At 48.3% G+C, this 18,967-nt stretch overlaps 1 protein-coding gene across 2 annotated transcripts in view; it reads left to right on the top strand.

Moving 5' to 3' along the window:
- Nucleotides 1-18,967, top strand: part of ZNF423 (zinc finger protein 423) — a 413,333-nt gene that overhangs the window by 206,659 nt on the left and 187,707 nt on the right. The window contains exon 1 of one of the 2 annotated variants that reach the window (XM_075537036.1): nucleotides 17,079-17,223. The exons of the other annotated variant lie outside the window; for it this stretch is intronic. The gene's annotated coding sequence lies outside the window, so the exon portion shown is untranslated. Of the gene's footprint in view, nucleotides 1-17,078; nucleotides 17,224-18,967 lie in introns of those variants that run through there. 2 annotated transcript variants of the gene reach the window in all.

Here is an 18,967-nt window from a genome sequence, read left to right as displayed (position 1 = left end):
GAAATTAATGAACAATAACGTTACTATACTATACAAGTAAATTATTTTCTTGAGATAATTTAAAATTGGTTGTAGCAATATAGCTGCAAGGAATTGCTAGACATTAATACCAGATTCAGAAGAGAATATGAAATGAGGGATATCATTACTGTAGATCTTGGCTGAAAGTACAGAATACCAAAAGTATGTTTATGTATTTATGTTTTATTGATTATGCGAAGATGTTTGACTGTGAATTATAGTAGTTACAGACTGTATTGAGAATGGGGATTCTAGAATACTTTCCCTGTGCTTCTGCAGAACCTGTACATAGCCATTCAAACTGGACGAGGGGAAACTGCTTGGTTTAAAACCGGGAAAGGTGTGCACCGCAATTATATTAGCATCCTTCTTTAATCTGTACACTGAGCAAATAATTTAAGCAGCTGATCTACATGAAGAAGACATAGCATTTTGGTTAAGATAAAAAACTCTAGCCTGCGGTATGGCGTACAACTCAACCTAAAACAAAAATCCTCACAACTGGAGCACTAAACAGTATTACATTAAATGGGGAAAAGATTGCGTTGTCAAGGGTTTCCTTTTGGCTGATTCCCTTTGAACGCTGCATCCCCGCTATGCTGGGCAGCGGAGGGAGGAAGCCCTAGCTCGAGCTAGCTAGTAAACTCCTTTTGCCGCTTTTGTATCTCACCTGGTCGTGATTATTGTGTGCGCCCGAGGTGAGCTCGCCTTCCTTCCCCGAATCTAATATTTGGGGACTCGTCTGGGATTGGGGATTGAGAGCACGGGCCCTGCCGCGGACGCACGGACCGACCTTGAGGTAGGAGGTTTTATTTGTTTTTTTCTTTTCTAAAATTCTGTCCGGACACATCAATGGGTGGCGCCATTAATTGGGACCAGATACGACTGAGGCGGAAGCGCCAGAGCGGTCACTGGCCCAGTTCAGAGTGGGAGACGTCCTCCTGTTCCCCTGGTAAGTTCAGGTTAGAGTCGGGACCTTATCATGATTCGGCACTTTTTGCCGGAAGCCATGTGGAGACCCCACCATTCTTGAGATGATTTCCCTTCACTGACTTGGCTTTTGCCCTCCTTTGGGTCTCATTTCATCTCTTTTGTGAGATGGTGGAAGATTTTTGGTTTGTTGGTGCACATAGTAAATGTTGGAGCTGTGAGCTTTGACAGCTCTGGGGAGGTGTGTTTTCTTGATGCGCACTGAACATTTAATTCAACTTGTCTTCATACCCGAGTTTCTGTGGATTTGTTTCTCTACAGTTCCCAAACTATTGTACTCATGTAACTAGCTGTGTGAACCTCCCTTCACTCATGTCTTTAGCTATATTACTTCCTTGACCTCCACATTTATCTCGAGCCTCATTATTGCCAGAGGAGTTTACTTGTATTGTGTTAAAATGCTTTATTGGGAAAAGTAGTTGTAAAAAAAGAATTTCCTTTTACTTGGATCCAAAATCATTGCCCATGGAAGGAGCAGTCAAGAAACTGAATGATGTATTCGCTTTGAACAAATTAGGCAAAAGATCTCTTTGAAGAGCTGAAAAAGCAAAGCTATCACTTTGAGAACTAAGGTACACTTGACCCAAGCCATCATATTTTCACTGACCTCATCTTTAAGTGAGAGTTGAATAAAGAATGGATACATTTGAATTATGATGACGGCAAAGAATATTGACTATATCACGGACTGCTAGAACACAAACAAATCAGTCTTGGAAGAAGTAGAGCCAGGATGCCCCTTAAAAGTGTCAAATGGCAGGTGTTTGTCGTATGTGCTTTGGACCTGTTACCAGTAGGGATCCGCCTCTAGAGAAGGACATCTTAGTGAGTTTGAGGAAGGAAGACGCTCTACTGGGATAGGTTGACGCAGAGCCTACAACAGTGAGTTCAAACAGCAGTGTTTGGGAAGGTGGAGCAGGACCTGGGTTTTGTTCTGTTGTATGTGAAAGTGCTATGAGTTGCAGGTGATTTCACTGTACCTGACAGCAAAATTTAACAATTAAAAAAATCATTTTATTGGTGGCTTTTACAGCTCTTAGAGCATTCCATACATCAATTGTTTCAAGCATAGTAGTGCATATGTTGCCATCATCATTTCCAAAACATTTTCTACTTGAGCCCTAGGTATAAGCTCCTCTCTTTTCCCTCCCACTCTCATGAATCCTTGATCAATGATACGTTGTTATTATCATTTGGTATGTTACACTGTCTGTTGTCTCCCTTCACCCACATTTCTGTTATTCATCCCCTTTGGGGAGGGGATACTATTGATCCAACCTGTGTTGGGTTCCCCCTTTCTCTCCCTTCCCCCTCCCCAACCATCTCCCTACCCTCCTGATATCACTACTCCCACTGCATTACTGAGAGGTTTATCCCTCCTGAATTCCATGTAACGAGAGCTCTTATCTGTACCAATGTGTGTTCTCTGATCTAGCCAGATTTGTAAGGTAGAACTGGGTTATGGTAGTGTTGGGGAGGAAACATTCAGGAACTAGAGAAATGGTGTGTTTTGTTGGTGCTTTACTGCACCTAGGTTGATTCATCCCTTCCTTATAACTCTTCTGTGGGGGCATATCCAGTTGTCTAACAGATGGGCTTTGGGTCTCCATTCCAAACGTCCTCATTCACATCAATATAGCTGTTTGTTTTTCATGATCACACAGGCTGGAGTGCTTCCCTCCATGTGGACTTATTTGCTACCCTGCTAGATGGCTGTTTCTTTAACTTCAAACCTTTAAAACCCCAGGCACTGTATCTTTCGATAGCTGTACACCATTGACTCTCTTCACCACATTTGCTTATGCACCCATTTTGTCTTCAGTGATCCTGTTGGGAAGGTGAGTATAAAGAGCACCAGGTTATTAGAACAAAGTATTCTTGTGTTAAGGGAGGCCTTGAGTAGAGGCCCAAAGTTCATCTGCTATCTTTATATTAAATATATAAATATACTGTACATACTTGAGTAAAAGCCGACTCAAATATCAGCCGAGGCACCTAATTTTACCACAAAAACGGCATAAAATGTGCTGAAAAACTTGGCTTATACACAAGTATATATGGTATGTATATTGGTCTGTATCCCTTTTATTATAAATTAGTATATTTGCTTGTACACATGCCTACAGGTATACCTCTGTAAATAGCTTTGCCTCCTATTTTCTCTATTTCCTTTCACCTTCCTCCTATCCCATTATCATGCTCACTCTCCATTTGGTGCTCAATTATTCCTCTTGGATACATTGCACTTGATTAAATCTCACCAGGTATTATACACCCTCCTCACCAACAATTTTAGGTCTCTTGTTGTTCCCTATCCCTGAGTTTGTTGGCTCCCCATTCCCCCTCTCCACCTCCTCCCCTCCCATTTACTCCTAGAGACAATGCTTTCATTGTTTTCTCCTCGGGATTGTTTATCCTTATTATCTTATATAGATAGACCTAGGGCAAACGAAAAACAAAACAAAGCAAGAAAACAACTCGATAATTCCAAGTCTGTCTGCTGACCCTTGTGTATGTTTTCTGATCAAGTCTGATGAGGTACCAAGCCCTATCTCCCATGTCAGAAGTCTATTTTCATGATTACTCAGGGACTTGGTTACTTTGTTCCTTGTGCTGCCCTGTTGCACTCATTTTGTGTTTCACCCAGCTTCTGCATGGGACAGACCTTGCATATTTTCCGTACAGCACCGTGTCTTCAGTTCTGTCCACTATAGCTCTATGGGTCAGTGAGGGAATGCCATGTTTTATGGTGGGGCTGTCCTGGTGTTCCTGTCTGTGCATTGTCTGCTCCGAGCAGTGATGCTGTGGTGGGCCATGGTGAGTCTCTCTGTCTCTCTGTCTCTGTCTCTCTCTCTCGCTCTCGCTCTCGCTCTCTCTCCCCCTCCCTCCCTCTCTCCCTCCCTCCCTCCCTCCCTCCCTCTTAGTTTGCTCCTGTGTGAACAGCTTCTCTCCCCAGGCTGTATCTTCAGTGCTGTCCTCTGTATTGCTTTCTTCTGGGGAGGGGTCAACAGCTCAGCTTGGTCCTGGCCCCATCATCTACTCTGTCAGTTCGCTGTTCCATGCCAGTGTTTTGCTCTCAAGACTTGGCGCTTTGGGATGGTATCTGGTCCCTCTCCTGTGGAGAAATAAACAATACCCTCCTCTTGTGTGCATTAAGCACTAACAATTTCTATGGATGCAGGCAGCCACATCTTTCTCCCATGGAGCCAATAGTGGGTTCGAATCACCAATGGTTAGTAGCTACTTCTTTAACCATTGTACTACCAGGGTTCCTGATATGTATTCTATAACCTGAGTCAAAAAGTATTGTTACAAAAAATCATGGAGACTTTAATTAAAGCTATCAAACTGTGAAGCTATTGTTTTTCAGTCTAGGTCTGTATTCTTTGGAAGCTGGTGACTTTACCTCTGTGGCCCTTTTTGTTCTGGCGAATTTCACGCGATTTGACTTATACCCTGTCAAAACGACTGCTTTGACATTTTTGAGGAACTCAAAATGAACATATGGGGGAAGGCTTCCCAATGAAATTCTCATAAGACAGCCCTTGTCAGGCCCAAAGCATGAGAAGGTGTGGTAATAAAAAATAGTTCCTCAACGCACCGCTGCTAGCTTTCCCATCACATATGCAGTTTTCCATTTTCTTAAAATTTTATCAAACTCCCCCATGATCATCCTTTGGTCTTTGAGAAAATCTATCAAGATTCGCCCTTTGGAATTCCTGAAAACAGCTGCTATGACCTTCTGGCATGACCTCTCCACCCTATCTTTAATTATTCCAGCAGATTTCCCTCCAGCCACTGTTTGGATTGGCCCTTTTTGTGGGCACCCTAAGGAGTCCAACACAGGTGGGAGAACTTGCCGGCTATCATCTACTGACTGAAGAGACACATTTAAACATCGTTTGTTTGGAATAAAGCCTAGCAGCAATTCTTTTGTACTTACCCTAGCATGTAATATAGTATCTACCATCTGTCTCAGTGCCATGGTGATGTATGTGGGTACACTTAGACTGCTAAGCAAAAAGTTAGTTCGAATCCACTGTTCACACCTTGGGAGAAAAATGAGGCTGTTTCCATAAAGATTTATAGTCTCAGAAACACTAGGGAGCAGTTACTCTGTTCTGTAGTTTCGCTGACTCAGATTGGATTCAATGGCAGTGGGCGGTTATCCGTCCGTCCGTCCATCCATCCATCCATCCATCCATCCATCCATCCATCCATCCATCCATCCATATCTATCAATCATACACTGGAATAATTTCCAGTGTTACGATACTATCTCACTTTTCCTGTCTTCAGATTGGAATATCTCCCATATTCTCTTCTCCACCTCTTGAACTTTTATATATTTTTATCTAAGACTCAGCACAAGGCCTACTTTTCCCATGAGGGTGACCCTGATCACCCAGTTAGAATGTAGCTACATGGGCCTAAATTGAGCCATTTGAAGGCTTTCACCATGGCCGGCCTTGATTCATGCACTTGCCTCAGGCTCCTTCCACCCAGGATTTTGGTTTGTTTCTTTGGGGCTGGTCAATGTCCAACTTTTTTTAAAAATCAGTTTTATTGGCATATAATTCATATCATTCAATTCAATAGTTTAGCCACATCAAGAGTTTTACAGTCATCATCACAGTCAGCTTTAAAACATTTCTTAGTTCTGTACTCATCGTTATTAGCTTCACATTTCTCTCCAACCTCCCCAACATGCCCCCAAGAAACCCCATGCAGCCAGTGTCTCTATAATTTACCTACCTTGGATTTCATATACAGAAACCTAGAAAACAAATAAACTACAACAAAATAAAACAGATAAAAACTTCAATAAAAAGGAACATAGAAAATATTAAAAATTAGAACAAATTTAAAATTTTCAAAAGAGATGAGATGGTAAGGTGTTAACTTTTAACATAACTGTGTCTGCCATAATCCATCTTCCAATGCATTTTGAATGATAGCAAGGTCATTCATGTCCCTCGTCTGTGACCAAAGGAAAATTACCTTGTTAACATGAAAATATCATACAATATAATATATATAATGGAAACAACTTTAAAATGGGTCAAAAGGTTGGTCACATGATAAGCTATTGCATTTTAACCTAACTACATCATCTCTAATTGCTTGTCTGATAATGCTATTTACATCCCTCAACTATGATCAGAGGGAATCACGGAGTCTTAATCCATGTGAGGACCCTGCACTTGATTTTGGGCTTCCTTTGTCATCCATAGCCTTCCTCAACTCAGGTGTTCACAATTTAAGATATAATACCATTTCCTCCTTTGGAATTGGACTATATTGACAATTCTTCAGTCACACAGGCTGGTTGGCTTCTCCCATGTGGACTCAGTTGATGCCTCACTTAGATGGCTGCTTGTTTGAAGATAAGCTTTTAAGAACCCAATTGTAATTCCTTCGGGTGACTGGGCACCGTCTAGTTTCTTCACAGCATTTTGTGACAGCAGTCTTATCTTCAGTGATCTCTTCATGAGGGCGAGCCTCGAGCAAGGCCATACCATAAGAACTAAGTTTTCTTAGATTGGGACTAGAATTTAGTGTAAGCCCCGTAGCTGTTCATCTATCTATGGTTTGTATATGTCTCTGATTCACTTTAGAAACATTTCATTTTATGCTCAAGAACATTATCAACCACTCAACATTTCATTTTACGCTACAGAACATTATCAATCACCCCCCTGGAATGTCCAGCCTTTTGTGAATCCTCGTGCCTGTTGTTGGAATGGATGTATGGCTGGGTTGAGATTTTGCAGCCAAGGCAGGAAGAAAATACATATGTGGATGTGCCCGCAGATGTGTGCATACACGCACTGCATGCCAGGCATATGCACACACGTGCTTGTTTTGGCCCATTAACCTGATGCCGCTGTCTAATGGGGCTTTTGAAGGAAGGTATCTGCTTTAATTTTTCATTAGAAATCAGAGCAGGGAGAGAAAGCATCCGATGCGGCTAGAGGGTTGGCTGGAGGCTGGAGTTCTTTTTAACGAGCACCACAATCCAGGCTGGGCTCTGCCAGGGCTGGACCCCGCTGCTGGCTCACGCTGGTGGGAGTGTCTTCATGCCGAAGAAATTATCATGCAATTATTTGTAATGGAGCATCAGGATTAAAAAAAATTTTTTTTTGCCTATGTAGCAGTCTTTCCTGGCAGTTGAAAAAACTGCCGATGATGTAAAGTTGGAGATGGCTGGGGTGGCACCTGAGAAACTGTGGGCTCAAGCATCTTTTTGAATAGACGAGGTCCCTGCCACCCAGGGGCCCTCAGAGGCTCTGGGAGCCCTGCAGAGCCTTGGGCCTGTATCAAATGCGACTGCCTGGGTCTGTTTCTTTCGGGTTTGAAATGTGTTTAGCTTCTTTATTGTGGGCACAGTGGTCTGGGTTGACTGGGTCAAGTAGGGAGTAGCTCCCACAATAGGCCCTGCTGGTGCAAACCTACCCCTGGACCCCATCAGTGAGCAGCAGGTATGGGGCTGGCACAAGATGGTGCTCCTCCTGGCAGGTGCTGGCAAGTGGCCTGGGGTCAGATACTGAGTCTTTTTCAGGCAGCTTCTAAGTTGCAGTTACATCTGTGGTCCAAAGGCTGCTAAGACTCCTGTCACAGCTCTAGCTCCCACGATCTGGACCTGAGGGAGATGACATCATCGCTCCTCCGTGCCTCAGTTTCCCCCTCTGAGAAGTGGGGTTAGCGACAGTGCCTACCCAGTGAGCAGCAGGAAGATGAAGGGATGACACCGATCAATAGAATCCCAGTGTGCTTTGCTGCAGAGATATCAATAGGTTGATTTTCTCTGAGGTGTTCCAAAATACTCAGGCAATGTCCTTTTTGCTGCAAAATCCAGAATTTTGGAATGTGTGGGGTAAAGGGTAGTAGAACCGCCTACAGAAGGCAGGTGGGAAGGAAACCTCACGCCTGTGAAACTCACTAGGGGGGAGAGTGGAGCGAGGAGAGGCGGTTCAATGGTAGCATTCTTTCCCTTCATGCCGGAGACCTAGGCTCGGGCATGGCCAATGTGCCTTTACCCTCTTCCTCTCTCTCGTGCAGGGAGGGGCCCGCCTAGCAGGGAATGCACTCCTTTGGGATGTTAGGACCAAGGAGAAAGGGCCGAGCCTGGGTCAGCTACAGATCTGAGTCCTAGCGTGTAGCTTTCCAAAAGAATAGGACCAGACGGACCCTCTTCCCACATGGTCCCTCAGTCCCTTAGCCGCCTTCAGGTGTGCGGACACTACTGGTGGGACACTGGCACTATTTCCATGCCCCTTTGGTGGCCAGGCTCAGCTAATGAGGGAGTCCTGTTGCCCACTGCCACCTTCCAGAGGGACCATGGGGTGCGGAACCACAGCTGCCTGGGAAGGAAGGCAATTAGCAAAATTGGAAGTGAAACCTCCCTTTCTTTATATATTTATTTTTTCTCCCCGATTTGACATCTCTTTTGTGATACTTGCCCCCCAGAGTTTCTGCCAGAATCCCTAAGGGGACTGAACACTTCTCATTGGGGCAGTGCCTCCGCGGATACCCTCCAGGCCCAATTCCAGTCTTGTAGCACCATCTTTTTCAAAAGCCCCTCTCTCCCCACTACACACAAAAAGGGTGCTTTCAACTTCTTGCCTCAAGCTGGCATTGTCAACTAGCTAGTCTTTCTCTCTCTGTTTGGGTTATAAAACCTAGCAATTAGGTAAATCCCTGCTTCAGATTAATTGTAGCCTAGGTTGGCTCAGGAGCAGCGCCACACTGGTTTGCTTGGGTTTCACACATTTTGGAGACGGGAAGGTGAGGCACAAAGGGAAACTGAGTCTCGGGCAGAGGACGATTACTAGAGCTATAGAGCATGGTCAAAGGGAACCAGCACTACCATGTGGAATGCCCGAGTGCCCCCTTCATAACCGTCCCAGGGCTGCTTCATGATTGGCACCCCCCCTGCTGGCAGATGTAGGTAGGTGTGGGGCTACCTGGGGATCTATGAAGTGGAGCTTCATAATTTTTCCGGGCCTCTAAGGAGCTTGGCCTAGCAGAGATCAACTGGCTGATGTCCTTCAGTGATGATGCCTGCTGCGGGTCAGGTGCTATGCGGGAGAAGATGGAGGCAGACACCTGGGCGGCCAGTTTGCTTCTTTGAACTTCACCAAATACACATGCTGGCTGTTATAGCTTTGGCCTGCACACCAGGGCTCAAAAGTATATCCAAGCTCAACTGGAAACCCACTCCCCACCCCCACCCCCACCCCCACCTCACTGCCCAGTCAGAGGCAGTTTCTGGCTTGACTACCTTTTCTCCCTTCTCCTCGTCCAGTGACCATTGTCTTTGGATTCTGCTTCCTGCCCCGTTCCAGTTGTCCCCCATTACCCTGCGTGTAGCAGTGTCCACAGCCTCTGCTCTCCTCTGAGGGGCTTGACGTTAGCCCCTCTTTCTCAAGACTGCTGGAGTTTCAGACCACCCAATCCAGACTCCAATAGTGCAGCCAGAAATAGAGCTGGCAAGAGGCTACACTCCTTTGTCTGTGGAGAGACTCACAGAGGAGCTAAGTCTACAACTCTTTCATCGTCCCAGCATGAGACCCCTCCAGCAGCCCTATGAGGAGAGCACAGTGATTCTTGGAAATTGAAGTCCAGGGTGGGAGGGAGACTGATAGGGTCACCGTGCAAGAAGGTCCAAAGGCAAGACTCCTACCAGTGCGCGTTCAGGGGTCCTTCATTAGTGGGCTATATGGGTGAGGACAATGATGTTGGGGGGCTAAGCCAGAGTCAGGCACACCAGCTTCCTAAACCTGATAGAAAGAGAATGGTGTGTGGGGCCCTCCCCAGGGTTCCCAGATGTTCCTGGGCCCAGATCCTTTAAGGAGGCGTCTCTACTCCATTGGTGCTGCTGGGTCGGAGGGGGGTGTTCTCTTGGTCTCCCCTCAGAGATGGCTTAGGGAAATGGAGTCACAGGAGTCTACCAGGCCACATCCCTGTTGGGTTTGAAAACGGACATCCCACTCTGCTCATTGGTGCCATTACCTGGGCTTCTAAGGACACCCATGCGTCAGGCTCAGAGGTTTGGGGCCCCTTTCCTTCATATGCCCTGTTTACTAAGGGTTCCCTTTTGGGGGCATTAGGGTGTTATCCCTCCCTATGTCCAGGTAAAAACAAAGAAGCCCAGATTGTCAGCATTATCTATTTTACATTTAAGTTTTGTGGCTCAGAGAAGGGAGGGCACTCTTTCCTGGTCACACAGCATGTATGTGGCAGAGTTAAGTTTCAAATCCAAGTCGGTGCTTTTTTTTTTTTTTTGAGGGCTCTTACAGCTCTTATCGCATTATTACATCCATCCATTGTGTCAAGCACATTTGTGCATATGTTGCCATCATCATTTTCAAAACGTTTTCTTTCTACTTGAGCCCTTGGTATCAGCTCATATTCCCCCTACCATGAATCCTTGATAACTTGTAAATTCTTACTTTTTTTCATGTATTACACTGACCAGTGTCTCCCTTCACCCACTTTTCTGTTATTCGTCGCCCTGGGAAGGGGTTATAGTTGATCATTGTGATCGGTTCCCCCTTTCTCCCCCCACCTTACCCTTCCTCTTTTGGTATCACTACTCTCATTATTGGCCTGAGGGGTTTATTGGTTCTGGATTCCCTGTGTTGCGAGCTGTTATCTGTACCCATGTACTTGCTCTGGTCTAGCTGGATTTGTAAGGTAGAATTGGGGTCATGATGGGGTGGGGGGGAAGGAAGCATTAAAGAACTAGAGGAAAGTTGTAGGTTTCTTTTGTGCTTTATCGCACCCTGACTAGTTCATCTCTTTTTTTGTGATCATTCTGTACGGGGATGTTCAATTGTTTACAGATGGACTTGGGTCTCCAATCTACCCTCCCCCTCATTCATATTGATAGGATTTTTTGTTCTGGGTCTCTGATGCCTGACACCCGATCCCATTGACACCTCCTGGTCCCACAGGCTGGTGTGCTTCTTCCATGTGGGCTTTGTTGCTTGTCAGCTAGATCAAGTCCATGCTTATAACCTCTACTGTCTACCCTTTGTTTCCCCTTCACAACGTCTTGTTCTCTGGGGTGGCCTGGGGCCTGCTGGAGGTGGGAGATTTGCCGGATGTGAACAGAAGCTCTTGGCCCCGCTACCCATGCAGAATTGCCTCAGTGATTCTGCCTGCACTGTGCTGGCTTTCAGGGTGGCCAGCGATAGCCTGGGCCCGACCAACTAAAAGGCGAGGAGGGGGCTCTGGAAACAGAGCTGGTTTGGCTCCCACCAACCCCATGGTATATGCTAGATGGAGCTGTGTCTGGCTTACACTTTTGAACCCTCCCGAGGTTTAGAGGTGCTGTCAAGTAAGAAGTTCTAGGGGAGCGTCCTGGGTGAGGAGGTGGTGAGGTCTCATCCTGGGAAGATGAAGGACCTGTGCAGGAGCTGAGTGTCACCGCTAGCAAAGAAGTGAAGCCTCTCACGACCCCATGGCTGACTGCGCTCCCGGAGTCTGGCTTTTATAGGTGGAAGCTCTTGTAGTCCTGAGAATGAGGGGCTACTTTCAGACCCCTCAGCTCTTCACAGTTGAAGGGGAACTCTGTGGTTTTCTTGGCTGGTGGTATAGCCTGGGCCCAAACCCCACAGCCATTCCATGGGAGAAAGATGAGGCTTTTTAGTCCTGCAGAGATGTACAGCCTTGGAAACCTCCAGGGTTGCTAGGCGTTAGAATCCCTTTGATGGCAGTGAGTTTAACCTTCACCAGGCAGGCTTTTCTTCGGTGGGGTTGCCTGGAGGATTTGAACTGCTAACCTTTCGGTCAGTGATGGATCACCAGCCATTAGTGCCACCTGAAATTCTCCTCAAATGTAGGTTCCCTTCTCCTTCCCCTTCCCCTGGGAGCCCTGCTAAACGGATGTTTGCAATTTGGGGAGCAGGCTGCCGTGAAACCTGCTGTTTTGGAAAGGAAAGCACTGCATAGGGTTGAGTTAGCTGCTTTGAGCTGGGCCCATGTGCTCACATGTTGTCCGTTCCACTCACCACCCGGTAACACCAGCTTTGGCTCTTCACCTCTCCGAGTCTCAGTTTCCTTTTCTGCGACGTGAGACCTCAGTGTATTACTGTGAAAATCAGATATCTGGTATTCAGAAACTGCCGCCCCACCCTACTGGAGCAGCTGCCTTGAGGGTGTTCCCACAATCCTGGTTGGCTACTCCTGTGGTTACTTGCTGTCGTATCCGTTCCTACTCAGTGACCCATGTACACCAGAATGACTTGTTGCCCAGTTTGGGCCATCTTTACAGTCCTTGAGATACTCCAGCCCATTCTTGTTGCCAGCATGCATTTTGAGTAGTTCCAAACTGGGGGTGGGGAGGAAGGCTCATCTTTCAGCCCTATATTTATAGCTCTAGCCTAATGTCTAGAATTTTCATTGACTATTTTTCAGATGATAATCACCAGGCCTTTCTTCCTAGTCTGCCTCGTTGCGGACGCTTTACTAGAACCTGCTCACAATAAGTGACCCTGCTGGTATTTGTAATATCAGCGGCATAACTTCTGGTATCAGAGCAGCATGCAAACCACAGTGTGATAAATTGATTGGTGGTGATGGTGGTAGTACTCTTATCTAAAACCGAACCCATTGTCACAGTGTCGATTCCATTCCTAGCAACCCTTTCACAGGGTCGCCCGATTCATCACAGTAGCAAAATTACAGTTATGAAGTAGCAACGAGAATAATGTTATGGTTGGGGGTTCGCCAGCACATGAGGAAGTGTATGAAAGGGTCGCGGCAGTAGGAAGGTTGAGAAGCGCTGATAGACAGGGTTTTCAAGACTGTAAATCTTTATGGAAGTGGGTCATTCTTCTGTGGAGTGGCTGGTGAGTTTGAACTGCTGACCTGTGATTATCAAACAATCACATATCCAACAGCACCCCTCCAGCTCATTTAGACCCCGTTTAATTTACTTTATTTACTATTCCCTCATCACTCTCGGAGAGAAAGCTAACTACCCACGGCCACGAGTGGATTCCAACTCACCGCAACCCGCCATAGGGTTTCTGGGGCGGTCAGTCTTCACAGCCGGGGGCGTAAGCCTGGCGAAATAAATGGGCTTTCGTTTGGCTAGCTTTTCTCTGAGTCCTCATGCCCTCATGAGCCTCAGTGATCATCTGTCCGGTTTCTTCTGTGCGCGGCAGTTTACTGGCGCGTGCGGTAAACCCGCTGACCTGTTGCCATTGAGTTGATTCTGACTCCATGTGTTACAGAGGAGATAGCCACGGGGCTTCTTAGGCAAACCTTTCTTGAAGCAGAACTCCAGGCCCTTTTCCCAAGGCACTGCTGGGTGAGTTCCAATGGTCAACAGTTAGGTTAGTAATCAATTGCCTAACCTTTAGGCAATGACTAACCTTTAACCAATTAGTAACCTCTATGTTAGTAATCTTCGTACCAGCCACACTAGGATGGACACTTACCCAGTAGGTTCTGTACTAAGCAGTTCATTGGCATTCTATTTTGTCAGCACAGCCGCACCACCAGGCCATTACTGGTTCCTGTTTCATAGGTGAGGACACAGAGGCTGCGAGGCTGAGTGTTAGAATTGGCGGAGCTGGGATTTGAACACAGTGTGACCCCGGGGTTCACACGCTTGTTTCCCTGGGGGTCAGACACCATGGCACACACTGCTGGTTTGCTCCCTGTGGGGAGGGAATTAGGGCGCAGCATTGGTGATACTTCTCTCCTTGCGCCCCCTCCCCCATAGGGTGGGGGGCCGGGGGCTGGCTCTGCTTACCCTGGCGTCGTGATCACCGCCTGCCCTTGCTCCTCCTTGCCCTCAACTCTTCCCCTGGTCTTTCTCGCCTCCCCAGTTGCCCTAATGACAGCCCAGGTGGCAGGTTATGTGGAGAAACTACTCCAGGGACATAAGAGTCCTTGCTACCAGCCTGGGCCTCAGGTGCACACACAGCTACCCTCCCTAGGGAGCGGAGAAGCTGGGCTTCCCCCTCCTCCAGCTGTTAAGCAGGAACTGGAGGAGCTTTGTGTATTGTGTAGGTGTATTTGTGTACATGTGTGTATCAGTGTGCCTGTATGTGATTGTGTGTGCTGGCAACTGTGTTTATTGGATATAAACAATAGTGTGTGTATAATTTTCTAAGTGCGTATATATAAGTGGGGTATGTGTGTGTCTATGCATGTTTATGCTGACGGTGATTTGGCAAGAGGAGGTATCGTCAGCCACTCAGCAGAAGACTTGGTGCTTGAGAGAAAGAGAGGCCCCAGGAACGGATGGTGGGAGGTTACAGTGATCGCCTCTGCTGGTTAAATCACTCTTTGTAGAACAGAGCTACACACATGTTTAGATAATTAGAACAAACGCCAAAGAACAATTCTGTTCAAAGGGCCGAAGCTGGGAGGTGGGGACACGCCAGGATCTGGGGGTGCATTCTGTCTCCCTAGCTCTCTGTGGCCTTCACTGCATTTTGATAACACTCTTTAGAAACTCTCTTTGTTGTAGGATAAACTGACAGGGTTTGTGTGTTTCTGCTGTGAAGTTTCCTGTGTTCTGGGGCCCACTCGGGACAGTCAGGCCATTAGAAGCTGATTAAATGAGCTAATTTCAATTTGTTCAGTGGTTACAGATGCAGAGACCTTTCTAGACAAACCCCCACCCCCACCCCTACCTTTCTGAGCTCCTTCCTCCCTCCCCTCACCTATTCTTCCCTCCCTTCTGCTCCTCTTCCTGGAAAAAATGACCTCCAAGTCTCCCTTGTACGTCTCCATCCTTCCTTAAAATAAACACCTGAAAACCTATGGAGCTAGCCCCAAGAGCTACCCGGGGGGGCTGTGCTGTCTGCATTAGGCCACTCAACATGGCTGAGTGGGAGGAACAAAATGTGACCTTCAGTCTCCCCTCCAGACCTCTTCAAGGGCTGGTCCTCCTGCCTGGCACTCTTGCCCTTGGTGAATTCTGCCCCGTCTCATCACGGGTTTCATCACGGTGACGCTTTTGGTTACCGTCGGGGCAGCTCCAGCGCCTGCCTCCCTTTTGTACCGTAAATGCAGTGATGCCCGGTCCTGCTCAAGTCCGTTCTTGTGGCCGCTGGGTCAGCGCGGTTCATTGAGATCTCCCCTCGTTTTGATGACTCGCTGTTTCACCAATTCCGCATGCTGCCCTTCTCCAGCAGCTCAAGGGAGCCAAAGTTTTTCCGTTCTTGCTTCTCAGGAACATACTCCCTCTAAGACAGATTTGCTCTTTCGTTTCCAACAGCACCGTTCCAGTACATCAAGTCTCCGGTCTTCCTTTTTCAGTGTCTAGCTTTTGCACGCACATAAGCGGCTCACGAAGATCACAACTTGGGTCAGGTGCACCTCGGTCATCAAAGTGACAGCTTGGCTCTTAAAGAAAAAATTTTTTTTTGCTCTTTAAAATTTTAAAGAGTTCTTTCGCAACAGATGTACTCGATGGGAAACGCCATTTGACTTCTGGAGTGCTGGGTGCTGGTCTCAGTGTAGAGGCCCCCTTATCCAGGAAGCCTTAAAAAATTTTTTTTTGAGTGACAAATTCTTCATTCAATCTTCTAGTCTCTCTTTAAAAAAAATCATTTTATTGGGGGCTCATACAACTCTTATCACAATCCATGCATCCATCAGTTGTATAAAGCACATCTGTACATTCATTACCCTCATCATTCTCAAAACATCCGCTCTCCAGTTAAGCCCTTGGCATCAGCACCTCATTTCCCCCTCCCTCCCTGCTCCCCCCTCCCTCATGAACCCTTGATAATTTATAAATTATTATTTTGTCTTATCTTACCCTGTCTGACATCTCCTTTCACCCACTTTCCCATTGTCTGTCCCCCAGGGAGGAGGTTATATGTTGATCCTTGTAGTCGGTTCCCCCCTTTCCACCTGACCCTCCCTCCACCCTCCTGGTATCACCACTCTCACCGCTGGTCCTGAAGGTCCAGGAAGCCTTTTGTACCCCTCCCCAGCCCCCATTCTCCAGTCAGAGCGCATGTTACAACAGACAAAACCATCGCCTTCCTCCCTAGCCTGTGAGCGCCGTGTCGGTGCCCTTCACAGCCATGGCCTCAGACCCCAAGCACGTCACACAGATCTATGATGAGTGAACTCAGTAACAGAGCGAATGAATGAGTGGGTGGGATGTACAGCACTGCACCCCAAGCTCCGGGTAGCAGGACATGGGGGACCCACCAGCCCCGATTCCTGGGCAAACTCCTCCCCACTAAGTGGGCCCTCAAGTCCTTGCCATTTGCTTACTCACCTGAGATGAGACTCTGTCTCCAGAAACGCACACCCTTGGGATAGGGAATGGACTCAGGCGGGCCTGGCCTGGCCTGACCCCAGCTCAGCTGGAAATCCGATCCCAGGGCCACACAGTGAGTTGGCCTCTGACAGCCCTACCAGGCCAGCTGGCCTGGGGAGTACAAAGTGCCAGCCACAAAGGACGGCCAAAGCACAGAAAAGCAGGGATCGTGTAGCCGCAGCACATTTACAACGGGCACCCCAATCATCCTTTAGCTGCTTGCCCCCCCCTCTGCTCGCTCTCCCCCCCTTTCATTTTAACACCCAGGTCACAGCACCTTTCCAGCCTGGAGGCTTTGGGAGTGGCCGGGGTGGCGGGCTTTCTTGGGGCTGTGCAGCCGCAGAGGCCTGGTTTCCATTTGCCGAGAGCTCCTCCCCAAAGACCAAACCCCACCCAGGGGCCTCTGAAGGGTTGTCCCTCACCCTTTTCTGGTGGAGGGGGGGGGGCATGGTGTGTTCTCTTTCTGTGGCCCTCCCTCCAAGCCTGACCCTCAAAAATGGCATTGGAGCGGTGCCTGTCCCCGGCCTGCCACCCCTGCAGGATCCCAGCGCCAGCAGGGAGGCTGGGCTGGCTGCTCCCTCTGGGGCCAGAGGCCCCCAACTGGGTCAACATTGGCCCAATGGCGGGAATGGTCGGCCTTCTCTGTCCTTTCCCCCTCCAGCTGCTCCTTTACCCACCCCTTTCCTTCTCTGAGGCACCTCCTCCCCTTGCTTGCTGGGCTTGCTGGCTCCTCCTGGAGGGAGAGCAGAGAGGGTGGGGATGTTGCCGGGGCTGAGGTCACTGGTGGGCCAGCGGAAAGTGCCTCTCCAGCCTTTAGCCTGTCCTGGTTTCCGGGACAGGGGCTCAGGCTTCTTACCTTGCTGTGCCGGCCATCTCCTCCTGGCGTGCCCCAGTGAGCAGTGTGCGAGGTAAGTCGGGGTGTCATGGCCATCCTAGGCCCCAGGAGGGGGAGAGTGAACACAACAGGCTGGCGTCTGTACAGGGCTGCCAAGAGTCACACTAGAGACTCCGACTCCTTGGGAAGTGGAATGTTTGCTCAGCCCAGAATCACAGCCAGAAGAAGGCAGACGTTTTCCTGGAATAGGAGGGATCAGCTGCTAAGGAGGTCCAGGTGGCCAGGGCTCTCCCCTGTGCTGGGTCCTGCTGAGCAGGAATGGGATGGGGCGCTGAGGGATCACCCCAGTCTCTGGACCTGGTGCTCTCAGCTTCTTCCCTTCGCTCAGCACCCTACCCACTGCCCTGTCCCCTTCCTGGCTCCTGCAGCACACCTGACCTGCAGATGGTTGGTATCCCCCTGAGCGCCTGCTAGTCCCTCGGCCCCACTGCTCACTACCCCTCCCTCCATCTGTCCCACTTTTCGCCCTTTGGCCCCTGAGTCTCTGCCACCCACAAAGCCAGCCTGGCCTCAGCTGTCATGTTCCAGGCATGGGCCTCCTCTCAGTCACAGAGGTGACATGCTAAGAGGACATTTGGACAGGCCTCTGGATTTCTATTGGCAAATACTAATTCCTTGAAGAATTCATGGAGTATGTGTGTGTGTGTGTGTGTGTGTGTGTGTGGTGGGGAGGCACTTGGTGATTCTCATGGCCAGCCACTTCTTTCTGTTTTTGTTGTTACCAGGCTACCGAGACAGTAAACCTAAGTTCTGCAATTACACAGCATTTCAGAAGCAAATTGAGAGGATGACAGTGTTATTATTGGCTACTGGGTTAGCGGCTGCCTTGGCAGGAGTACCAATCCTGTGTGGCGTTCCTGGTGTGGGGGTGAGAATGGTGCGATGGGGGTAGAGAGGAATGGTGAGTACATCTTGCCCTGAGTGACAGACTCAGGGTGGCCCTCCTCCCCGGCAGGGCCTGCTTGGAGAATGCTCGGCTCTGATTCACTGCTGCTGAAAGCAGCATCAGAGAGGCTGAGAGATCAGCTTCAGGTCACACAGTGAGTGGATGTTGGAGGTATATTTAGGTCCCTATGGGAACGAACAACTTGGCCATGTCTGAAGGTAGGCCATCATGTTGGCATCTTGGAAGATGGAAATCTGGAATGCAGCCTAGTGAGCTTGTGCCAGTTTCAGGGCTCTTGTGCCTCCCTGCTGCTCCCCCTTCCTGAAATGCGCTTCCTTCAGGGGCCCCATGCTCACTCAGGTCTCTCCCTGAGTGTCAACTGATCACCTATCCCGGATAATGTCCCACTTCCTCTTTTCCCTGTTCATGTGTCTTCCTAGCGCCCTGATGTATGATGTGCTGGGATTTTGCTAAACAATGACCCTCTTCTCATTATAGGGTAAGTTCTCTGAGGCCAAGGATCTTGCTTTGTTCAAAATCATAGCCCCAGAGCCTAAAACAAGCTGGCACAGTAGATACTTGTTAATATTGGTTGGAAGAGTAAATGAATACACATGGATATCATTTTTCCAAATGGCTGCCAGGTGACAGATGGTTGGCCCTCTTCTTGGAGGATGTGTGGAATTGGGGACCCTATTATTCTTGTTATTCTTGCCTCTGAGAAGTGATTAGCAGGTCCTTCCTAAAAGATCACAAGATCACAAGAACCTCCTTCCCTCTTGCAAGCTGAGGCAGCTAGGAGGGAATGAGCTCTCCGTCAGTGGAAGGTGCGAAGCTTAGCTGCACAGGCAATTGCAGGATTGGGTTGTGG

The sequence above is a fragment of the Tenrec ecaudatus genome, chromosome 18 (assembly GCF_050624435.1).
Source record: "Tenrec ecaudatus isolate mTenEca1 chromosome 18, mTenEca1.hap1, whole genome shotgun sequence".
Classification (NCBI taxonomy): Eukaryota; Metazoa; Chordata; class Mammalia; order Afrosoricida; family Tenrecidae; genus Tenrec; species Tenrec ecaudatus.
Note: the sequence above shows the minus strand (reverse complement) of the source record. Positions and strands in the feature narration are given on the sequence as shown.